This window comes from Mus caroli, chromosome 3 (assembly GCF_900094665.2).
Source record: "Mus caroli chromosome 3, CAROLI_EIJ_v1.1, whole genome shotgun sequence".
Taxonomy (NCBI): Eukaryota; Metazoa; Chordata; class Mammalia; order Rodentia; family Muridae; genus Mus; species Mus caroli.
In genome coordinates, this window is record NC_034572.1 from 128,688,546 (window position 1) to 128,700,685 (window position 12,140).

Consider the following 12,140-nt stretch of genomic DNA (forward strand, 5'->3'; position numbering starts at 1 on the left):
TGAAGGTCACTGAGGATGGACCGACCCCCAAGTTCAGTCTGCAGCTTACAATCCTAGGAACTGAAACTGCAACTCTGATTACTGGTCAAAAAAAAAAAAAAAAAAAATCACATCTCTGGCCTGGGTGAAAACATGACATTCTAAACTGAGCCAAAGATCTTAAGTTTGCTATCTGGTGCTGAAAAGTAGGGCTTTCTGGTAAGAATAAAGGCGTAACCACTGTCCTCCCTCCTTTATGAGTTCATCCAAATGGGCCTGTCAAGGAAATAGGAAAATTGTCTATTCAAGAGACTTAAATAGTACAAAGTCTACTTAAAAAACATGTCACCTGGTCTACAAAGTGAGTGCCAGGACAGCCAGGGCTACACAGAGAAACCCTGTCTCGAAAAAAAAAAAAAAAAAAAAAAAAAAAAAAACATGTCACAACACCATAGTTTAGCTGTTATCCACTGTCACCTCATGAAATTGTTCACCTCTGTAGTGTTCCTTTGGTCTCTTCTCCCCTTTGTGAGTACCCTACTTTATCATTTAATAAACTCTTGTCCTCTTCACTATCCTGTCTGTGTCTTGTTTAAATTCTTTCGACAGACCACAAGTACTAGAGCCAGAGCAAGTACCTGGTAAAAGTATCCGGGAAACTTCACATCAGTGTTCTCTAACATTCAGCATTTGGTATGCCTACCTAATATCAAGCTGTAATCAGCTTTATTTTTTTAATTGGAATTTTTTGTTGTTGTTTTGAGACAGGGTTTCTCTGTATCTGTGTATAGCCCTGGCTGTCCTGGANCTCACTTTGTAGACCAGGCTGGTCTCGAACTCAGAAATCCGCCTGCCTCTGCCTCCCAAGTGCTGGGATTAAAGGAGGGCGCCACCATGCCCAGCCCTTTTTTTTTATAGGTATTTTAAGTTTGAAAAGTAGACTGTTCTTTGAACTGTTTAGATTTAACTCTGATCATTTTCTTTTTCACTAAAAAGAAAAGAAGCAGGTGATGAAAAGTTTTTTAAAAATTACTATCATTTTTAGCCTGATCAGATTGACCAAGTACAATTGGATAATTGAAGGTTTTTGGATATAGAACATGTCTATGTATAGCAAATGATACACCAAAAAGTGGCGATATAAAAGATTACTGTTTCCATTAGGATTTCCATATTTCCATTCCTTTTGGGAGGTTTGTTTGTTTGGTTTGTTTTTGTCTGAAGCAAAAAGGTCCAGAAGTTGTTTGTCTTAAAAGGAGTGAAATTTAAGCATGCTTGCCCTCTGGACTGTATTACCTCTGCTAACCAGGTATACCGTCCTTGTGGAAATGGTTGACGTAGGAGGTAAGTTGAACATAGGGTACACTGAAGAATGTCTGAGAAAGGACATTGGATATTTCTTTTAATTCATCCTGACAAGGACAAAATAGGCTATGTTGAATGACATTCTTAAGACCTCTACAGTTTTTCATTTGGGATAAAAAATAGAAACCTGTCTTAGAAACACAAATATTCAAGTGCCAGATTACAATTCAGTGTACTCAGACACCATTGTCACCACATAGGGTATGTCCAATACCCAGAGAGACTCAGTATTCTTTCGAGCCACACTTGGCAATACCACCACTGCAATTGTTGTTTTCCTTTGAATGTTTTTGAATTCCATATAAAAAGAATTACAGGGGTGTGTGTGTGTGTGTGTATGGGATTAGCTTCCTCTCAGCAGTATTTGTAGATACCGGCTTGATATTTTACATGGAAGCTTATATGCCTAAAACTTTTTTTCCTTGAAATTTAGAAAAGTATGGATCATATAATATTAGCTGTTTCTGTTGAATGGCACCAGCTATGTTAAAGGATAGTCTTAGAGTCCCATCAAAATTTATATCCTGTTTCACTTCTTTTCTCTTTAAATTTCTTTTTTTACTGTGTCTGTTTTGCCTGCATGTATGTCTGTGTACCACGTGCATGCCTGGTAGTTATGAAGACCAGAAAAGGGCATCAGATGCCTAGGGACTAGAGTTACAGACTGTTGTAAGCCCCTGTGTAAATGCTGGAACTCAAACCCAGGCCTTCGGTAGAGCAGCTGGTGCATTTAGTCACTGACTGACTGTTCACCCTCTTATTTTTATTTCTTTTAAATGGATGCAGATAGTCTAATCTTGCAAATACATCTGGTACATTTCCAGTATTTTTATTGTAACAGTCTACTTTATTGGCTAGCTGGACTATATCTGATATTAACTGAAACTCAAGCAGCTGGGTACTCCTGTAAGGAATTTTTTCTTAAACAACTTGAAGTGGGAAGACCCAACTTTAATCCAGATCTTTTGAAGTAGGAAGGTCTATATTTAATCTGGACCACACCTTCTGCTGTTAGCCTATATAAAGGACATGGAAGAAGGAAGCTTTTCTGTCTAATTCTCCCTCTCTCTGGCAAGTCCATTCCTTCACTAGCATTAGAGCCCACTTCTTTGGTATACAGGTGTATATTGAAGCCCAGCTGAGACATCCAGTTTCATAGACTGAATAGCTACTGGGTTCAAGGACCATCCATTGGTAGACGGCCATGTTGGACTAGCTGGACCATAGCCTGTCAGCCATTCTAAAATAATAAACTAGTTAGAGACAGAGAGGACAAAGATGGATGATAGTCACACAGATGGGTAGATGGACTGACGGACAGATGAATAGACAGATTCATTCTATAAGTCTGTTCTTCTAGAACTCTAAAACATTGGGCATTCTTTTTTTTTTAAATTCTAGCAGTGATTTATTAAACTTAGTCTTATTATTCTTCTTTGAAACCAGGGTTAGCAGGAAATAAATGTGGAAGCTAAACCATTGGGTATTCATAAGACACACACTTGAAAATAATACGTTCTAAAGAGAACTGGCATGCTTATCTGACTATGTTATGACACAGTATTCAACAAATTCTGGGTTTATTGGCTCTAAAATGTCACCTTTAAAAAAAAACCCAAGAATGGGCTGGAGAGATGGCTCAGCGGTTAAGAGCACTGACTGTTCCTCCAGAGGTCCTGAGTTCAATTCCCAGCAACGACATGGTGGCTCACAACCATCTACAATGGGATCTAATACCCTCTTCTGGTGTGTATGAAGACAGTGACAGTGTACTCACATATATAAAATAAATCTTAAAAAAAAAAACAAGACAGAGTCTTATGTAGCCCAAGCTAACTTCAAAATCACACTCCTCCTACCTTTGCCTCCCAAGTGCTAGAATTATATGCATATATCAGCTTTTCTTTTGTTTTTTTTTTTTTACATAGATAATATGGCAGCCTAATTATTATAGTCCAAATGTCAATACTTGGTATGTCTATTGTGCACTCAAGATTTTGGTAAGTATAAAATTCTTAAAGGATCCCCATGTAGATATCAAGAAATATTTTTATCTACCATTTCTTCAGCCCTTAGATGAATTTATTTTAAATAAACATTTAATGGAAGCATGGCATACATACAGAAACATACACAATTGCTCTGCACCAATGGCATCATAAAGATAATTATATAGCCACCACGTACACAACTATATTACTGTCTCTTAATTATTACTCATCTGTCTGTAAGTCACTATATTCCGAATTTTAAGATAAAATATTGGATTTACTAGTACTTAACCTTTATGTATATTAAATTATACATAGTATATTTTGTGTCTGGCTTTGTGTATCTTTGTGAGATTTATTCATGTTGGTACTTGTAGCAGCTGTACATTTATTTCACTGTTTTATACTATTCTATCAGTATACCACAATTTATCCATGTTACTCTTAGTGCGTATTGGATAGGTTTTTACTATTTGGTTGAGAGCATACTGGTAGGAATAAGAAATTCTTGTACATATTTTTTTAGAATGCCCCTATTTGCATTTTGTTGGTAGTTTTCTTAGACCTAATACCTCACTGATAGAGTTTTTAGGTTCCTATGACTTTGGAGCTCACTTTGAAAAGTAGGTCAAGTGTGAAAGTGAGGGCTGCTTCCCCAGAAGCATGGCTTTAGTGAATGAACCATGGTATTTACTGGCAACTTAAGGCTCTATGTGTGCTGTATATACACGTTCCTGCGAATCTCTCTCCCTCTCTGTCCCTCGCCAGCTCCACCGTGTGTGTGTGTGTGTGTGTGTGTGTGTGTGTGTGTGTGTGTGTGTTTAGTGTGGTACATGGCTCATGAATTTGGATAGGGTGGCTGGGCAATGAGCTTTAGGAATCTGTGGCTCTCAGCATTGGGTCACAGATACATAACCAGTACATGGGTCCTTACCAGCTGAGCCATCTCTTGAGCTCCAAGTTTAGGCTTCTTACAACATGAAACCAAAAGGTAGAGAAAAGGAACTGGCAGGAGTTAACAGAAGAGTGCTGCTATTCAATAGAATGAATAATATTTGGAATGTAGGATTTTTCACCAAGTTTCCTCTTTATGGTCTCTGACCCAGAGAACTAATCCACTAGTCCACTAATATATAGGTGAGGGGGGAGGGGGATGGAATAATCTCTTAAGGGCTTCAACTATGACCTAGATCATACAGCAATATTTGTTTCAGTCATCCTACCTTAGTAAAGAATTCTATTCAACTTAGTTGGCAGAGTGAGACAATATTGGTATATGCAATAAACAAAAGCAGCTATGCATACAAACTTAGACAATATGATCAGCTGCTTGAAAACCAAGCTTGGCTGGTATGATGGCACATACCTTTAGTACCAGCACTCAAGAAGCAGAGGCAGTTGGATCTCTGAATTAACAAGGCAAGCCTGGTGTGGTGATACACGCCTTTAATCCCAGCACTCGGGAGGCAGAGGCAGGCAGATTTTTGAGTTCGAGGCCAGCCTGGTCTACAGAGTGAGTTCCAGGACAGCCAGGGCCAGGGCTATACAGAGAAACCCTGTCTCACAAAACAAAAGAAAAGTGAGATTATTTTGTTATTTTTCTTTATCGTATGAGAGGTAGACCAAGGCCATTAGCACACTATGCTCACCAGGTTTTAGTTGGAGCCTAAAATGATTCAGGCCCTATAAGCTCTGGTCTATTTTTATCTATAATAATGGACCAAATATGAGTTGATGAGAGTCATCATAGAGAATGAGAAGAATGCTGATGTTAGAGTCACAGGGCTGATAATTATACAGATCTGTCACCTCTGGTAAGTCACTTAGCCTGTCTGATGCTGCTTCCTTATTTATAACTAGTCACCTCATAGGTCCTCAGTAAATATTTGGATGAAATATTAATTCTAGTTAACCTATGGAATCATCATATTAGTGATAAAAGTGCATAATAAAATTTAAAATGCAGTGTATACTAGAGATTGGTGAAGGAAAAATATGAAAGACAGAGATGAATATATTGAGGTGACTAGAAATATGTATTTACCCCAGACAGGCCAGCTAAGATAGGAACTGATTTTTGAAAACCAAGACTAGGGTTAAAGAACAAACAGTTTGATTTTAATTGAAGAAATTCTAGCAGGCAATTGATAACACATTGATTTAATAATTTTAATGAGATTTTTTAATCTTCAGAAATTTTTACGTTATTAAAAAGATGTTACCTCTAAGAGGATCTATAGTCTCATTAAGACAAAAATTCACAGACTACTAAGATCCATCTGATTTGTAAAATTGATTGGCAAAGTGATTATATAGGGCATTAACTAATAAACATTTGCTAGGAAAAGATGAAGGTGAGAAGGAGATGTGTTGAATGGTCTGAGAGGGAGTGTATATATCAACATACATTGAATACATGTATGAGTTGTCAAAAGCATTTTGAAAAAAAAAATACTTTCTAGGTTCTTCCCATTCAATACTAGGCTGCAATTCATGATACCATGTTAGCTGTCACCAGTAATAACTTAGGGTACTTATATCTCAGAAGCTGGGTCTGGAATTTAGATCTGACTCACATAGATGACTTCTGTTCCCTGTGCCATTGTTTTGAGGCTCTCCAGTAGTACTCAGTGATAGCCTTGGCTTGAGGCCCTTCATTCACCTGTCTGATATGTCTCTTGAGCATGGTTAGACTATCCTGGCCTCCCTGACTAAGGGGCAGGAAGTAAGGGCTTGTAATTATTTAAGGTCTGGTTGTAGACACAGAGAAGCATCATTTTTACTGTATTCTGCTGGTCATAGTCATTACAGAAACAAGCTCAACTCACGGGGGAAAGACAGACCCCATGAGAAATAGAAAAACCAAACTTCCAAACTTGCTTCAGAGAATCACTTTTCTTTTTTTTTTTTTTTTTTTTTTTTTTTTTTTGGGGGGGTTTTTCTGTGTAGCCTTGGCTGTCCTGGAACTCACACTGTAGACCAGGCTGGCCTCGAACTTAGAAATCCGCCTCCCTCTGCCTCCCGAGTGCTGGGATTAAAGGCGTGCGCCACCACGCCCGGCGAGAATCACTTTTCAACTTGTATCATCAGTTTCCTCTTGGCTTGCATGCATGGAGGAGCTCCTGAAAGGGAGCCACTGCTCACCTGCATGTTACCTGCCTTACTTCTTAGCATTGCAGTTCTCTGATGCCTACGCGTTTGAATATGTCCTCCAAAGTTCTTGTGTTGAAAGCAATCCTCGGTTCAGCAGTCCCTGAAGGATAGTGTGTAATGGGTGGTGGTTAGGTGGTGAGGCCTTTGCCTTCAGGAATGGATTAAAGGCATCCAGTGAGTGAGTTGGTTCTCAAAAGATGAAGTGTATAGTCTGTACCTTTTCTCCAGGTCTTCCATGTGTTCGCTGGTCTTTCAGCCATGTTAAGATAAAGAAGGAAGACCTTCACCAGATGGGGCCCTGAGATCTTAGATTCCCTATCTTTGAGAAACATGAACTATTTGAAGAAACTTGTTTATAACTTAAAACTGTATGATGTTTCTTTTAAATGTGTATATATTTAGACACAGAATGTAAGGTAGTTCTGTTCTTCTTTAAAAATCCAAGTTTCTCTTGGTAGCGGACAAGCTGCCTTAGCTCTACCTCAGTCTTTGTGCTTATGTGTAAGCTACCATAGCATTCCACTAACTGGCTGGTGGTAACTTTGGGTAGCAGCACTTAATACATAAAAACAAAATCTCAAAAAAAAAAAAATGTCTCCTAATGTATTTTTTCGCTCTTCTTATGTTAATTTGAAACAGAATCTCTTGGAGTCCAGGCTAGCCTCAAACTGTACCAAAACCAGCTTTGAATTCCTGATCCTCCCTCTGCCTCCCAAGTACTGGGATCAAAGGCGTGCACCACCACCGCCTGGCCCGTTTGATTTTAATTTCCTTTAAATGAATACAACTTTGGTTGTATAGAATTTTGGTTTTCTGTAAATATTTTATTTTTCTATTTTGTTTTCACACCCAGCACAAGTTTATGAATAACATCTTTTCGAGTTCTACCCTAAATACATATATTTTTACACTGTTGCCTGAGTTCCCAGAAATGAGTTAGCATTTCCTCTTATTTAGTAGTAAGACTTGAGTTTCTCAACCTTAGGGAACCTTGAGAAACAAAAGTCAATATTGTAAACTTTATTCTGTAGCAAAAGTTTTATGAAGTCCAGTTCTCCAGTAACTGCAGCTTTAGTTGTCTCTGTAAATCAGTGAAGTTTGGAGAGCTCTGTCATCATAGATAAATCTGATAATTATATTATGTGAAAGAAAACAGAAAAGAGGGCCTTCTGTGTAACTCAAATAAAGTGCTAGAAAATGCAAAGAAGGGCTGACAAGATGCCTCATCATGGAAAAGTGACTGCCACCAAGTCTGACAATCTAAACTCACTCTCCAGGACCTACCATGGGAAAGAGAAAACTGGCATTTGACAATTGCCTTCTGACCACGGCACACATGCCCACACAGAAAACAAACAAACAAACAAACAAACAAACAAACCACAAAACAAATATTTTAAAATATGAAAAAAAAAAAAAAACTTAAAAAAGGCCAGGCAGTGGTGGCACACGCCTTTAGTCCCAGCACTTGGGAGGCAGAGGCAGGCGGATCTCTGAGTTCCAGGACAGCCAGGGCTACCCAGAGAAAACCCTGTCTCGGAAAAAAAGAAAAAACTTAAAAAAGAAAATGCAAAGTAATCTATAAAAAATGAAAACAGGTAAATGGTTTCCTTTGAAAAGGAAGATGGGGCAAAAACACACAGAAAGTAGGACCTGGAGAGATGGCTCAGCGGTTAAAAGCACTAACTGCTCTTCCAGAGGTCCTGAGTTCAAGTCCCAGCAACCACATGGTGGTAACAACCATCTGTAATGGGATCCCATGCCCTTTTCTGCTGTGTCTGAAGACAGCCAATGGTGACTCACATACATAAAATACATAAATAAAGCTTAAAAAACAAGTAGAAAAAAAAAAAAAAAGGCACACAGTCCCATCCTGTATTTTGAATGGTACTTTCACTGGTCTATACAAATGCAGGTTGCTAAAGTTGTATGTTTTAAGCACACAATAATTTGTTACATTCTATTTATGGTTCCATAAAGCTGTAAAAAAAAAAAAAAGCTGTGGCATATTTGGAAAGAAAAGGAAAAAAGCAATTCCTTTATTCTAAACTAACTACTGCCTCCCCGCCCCCCCAATCTAGAACTATCAAAGTTCCAACACCTTGACAAAATACAACTTAAAGAAGAAAGGGCTCATTTGGCTTACAAGTCCAGGTTATAGTTAATGCTGTAAACGTACAGGTTAAAAGAAATGTACCTGAAAGCATGAGTGTGGGCTTCTCAAAGACTCTCCCATCACACTTCCATATGTCCTCTACAAGGCTATCATAGACATATTTTATGAACGAAATCCAATCAAGCCTTTTTTTGTTAAAAAAAAAAAAGTTCATCTCATCCACTTCAGAACTCAAGATTGAATCCCATATTTCAGTCTTGTCTCAAGGGTACATGTACATGACTGCATATATAGGCACACACAGCAAAATACTTATTGCTTCCCAAATTTACTAAGTCATCTTGATACTTTCAATGTTTATTTATCTCCTATGAACTTTCCCTTTTTTTGTTTCCAGCTTTGTCCTACTTTTTCACTTAATAACAACTTTTTTTTTTCTCACAGACATATTCTCTGATTAACTCCCTTGGGTTAAGCCCAGGATAGTAGTGAACACCTTCAATCCCCGAGCTAGGGAGATAAAGGCAAGCAGATCTTTGTGATTTGAGACCAGCCTGGTCTATATAGTTCCACTGATGGCCAGGACTTTATAAAAACCCTGTCTTTTAAAAAATAAAAAATAAATAAATAAAAAAAACTTTTAAAAAGTGATATACATGAATACTATTCTGGTTAGAAACCGTTGGTCTGAGTCAGGCATGGTGATCACCCCTGTGAAATCAGCACTCCAGAAGCAGATGCAGAAAATTCATAACTTTTAGGCCAGCTCGTAACATAATGGCTTTGAGGTCAGCTTGAGCTACATAGTTAGGCCTAATCTTAAAGGAAACAAAACCAAAGAACCACAACATAACATTTCTTTCCAGAACCCCATGCAACCTATTCAAATGTATAAAGGTCACTGGGTGACAGTTATGGATAGGCACTTAACCTACTGGATCCCACATCAAAAGCTGCCTTGGATTATAAGTGGATTTGGTGTTTTGTCTTTTTTTTTTTTAATGAGTATGGGTATTTTGCTTATATACGTCTGTGCACTGCATGCATTCTGGTGCCTGTGGTTGCCAAAAGAGGGCATTTGATCCCATAGGTCTGCAGTTACAGATGGCTGTGAACCACAAAGTGGGTGCTGGGAATAGAACCCAGGTCCTTTGGAAGAGAGGCCAGTGCTTTAAACTACTGAACCATCTCACAATGGTTATTTTTAAAACAACCTCTGAGCTTGTTTTTAAAAACTATACTTGTAAATAAGTGTTGGCTGAACGGCAGAATGACTTTCAGATATAGGAACAATGTTATAGTGACAGTATTGCAAGCTAACAAATACAAAATAATTAAGTTTTATGAAACAAAGTGAGTATAATAATGTAAGACTGAATTCTGTGTTCTAAGGCAATAGTCCTGCCTTGCCTGAGAAAAGAGGAACACAATAATTAGAGTTTTCTAAAGAAACAGTGGAAATGGCTCTGACACTATCATGGAGATCACAAAGTCTGAAATTATGCTGCTTAAATGATGAGCAAGTGGTGGAATTCAGCCCTAGTCTGAAGGCCTGGGGGGAGAAGGGAGAATGCAATAAAAGCTTCCTAGTGAATCCAAAGGTCAGAAATCCAGAAGTATTGGTGTCCATTTTAGGGCCAGAGAAGGAGAATATAAGAAACAAATTTCCCTTCCTCTGCCACTTTATTTTATTCAGAATCTACATGGATTGAAATTTTCTTATTTGTGTTGAGGCCAGTCTTTGGTCTCAGTTCATTGATTCAAAGGATAAGCTTTTCCAAGAACACACCATGGATACACCAGAAATAATGTTTTACCAACCATCTGGGCATCCCTCTACCCAGTCAAGCTGAGTGTTCCATCAAGGTTGGGCATCATAATATTTTTCATATCGCTTTGGGGGCACTGTCCCTTCCCCAGATAAGGCCCTTGATTAATGTTTACTTCTAACTGGACTACTCAATGAAATTAATAATATATAAAATACTGATGAAGTGCTAATAAGTATTGTATAACATGACAAGAGTAAGAAAGGTGATTGCTTAATAATTGTTTGCACACACATATGCATAAGAAAGTATATTTATGCCCAAAAAAGGGGGAAAAAGCTTTCTTGTTTACATTTTCGTTTGCTGGGATTCCTTCTCGAATAGTTTAGATGGGTTTGTAATGTTTTCCTTCCCATTTCTTTCTGCATATCTCATCTAGCCTGGCCTAGACCTCAGGAGTAGCCCAGGCCGACCTTAAAACTCACGATCCTCCTTTAGTTCTAGGATCACACGTGTGTACTACTATATACCAGTATTCTCTTCCGTTTAGTGCAATTCTGTTTCATTGATGAATAACCTAAATCAACTGGAAAGGATCTAGGTTGCTTGTTTTTGAATGTTATGATTTAACTACTATGAACATTTATATATATGTTTTGTGTGGAGAAAAACACTATTTTTTAATCACAAAGATTTGTGCATGGCTCATGACAGCCTGAACCCTACCAATTTAATGTCAAAATACTGTTCTCAACATGAAAGCACAGCTTCTGTTTAAAAACAATGCCATTCTATAGCCCAGGTTGGCTCTAGCTGGTGCGCTCATTCCTCCGGTTCCCCAGTGCCAGAATTAGAGGAATGACACCACGCCCAGCAAAACACAACTTCCTGAAGGAAGTTCACTCAACCTTACAAAATGATATGGTAAACTAGAGAGTATAAAATTAGTTGTATTTTTATGAAAACCACATATTTGTTTCACTTAGGCTTCAAATCACCTTTTTGCAGAATATGCAAATGAGCTTCAAATAGAAATTCATATAAATACTTTATTCTGTATATGGTATATATTGAGTAAGGGTACACTATTTTTGTTTTAGACAGTCTAGTCATATATGCTGGCCTCAAATTTTTATGGTATGAATGTTTTACCTACGCGAGTGCGTGTGTGCGTGTGTATTTTTAATATGTATTTCTATCTTACATGCATACCTGTTGCCCACGGAGGCCAGAAGGTATCAGATCCACTGGAACTGGAGTTACTGATGATCGTGAACCACCATGAAGATGCTGGGTACTGAACCTGGTTCTCTGGAAGAGCAACAAGAGTTCTTAACTCTTCATCCATCTCTCCAGCTCCAACTCTTAGGTTCTGCCTCTACCTCCAAAGGTTGGGATGACAGGCCTTCAATTCTATGCCCAGTTAAAATTCTATATCTTATCTTTTCCTTATCACTTTGCACGTCTTCAACTAATGATGTAGGAGATAAACAGAGTATTAGCCAAACCTACTTTTCAATGTGTGTAAGTTTGTATCACCACATTACAATTCTAATAAATACTAGACATATCATTTCCCTTATCATCAATTCAAAGTTTGGGTCTTTATTAACCAACTAGACCCTACTGTGTTTTATTTCTTCAGTTAGGGTCTTACACATCTCAAGCAGACCTTGAACTAGATACAAGGTAAGGAGAAACTCCAACCCCCCCCCCCACACACACACACACACACACACTCAAGTTCAAGGACCGGGATTATAGCTA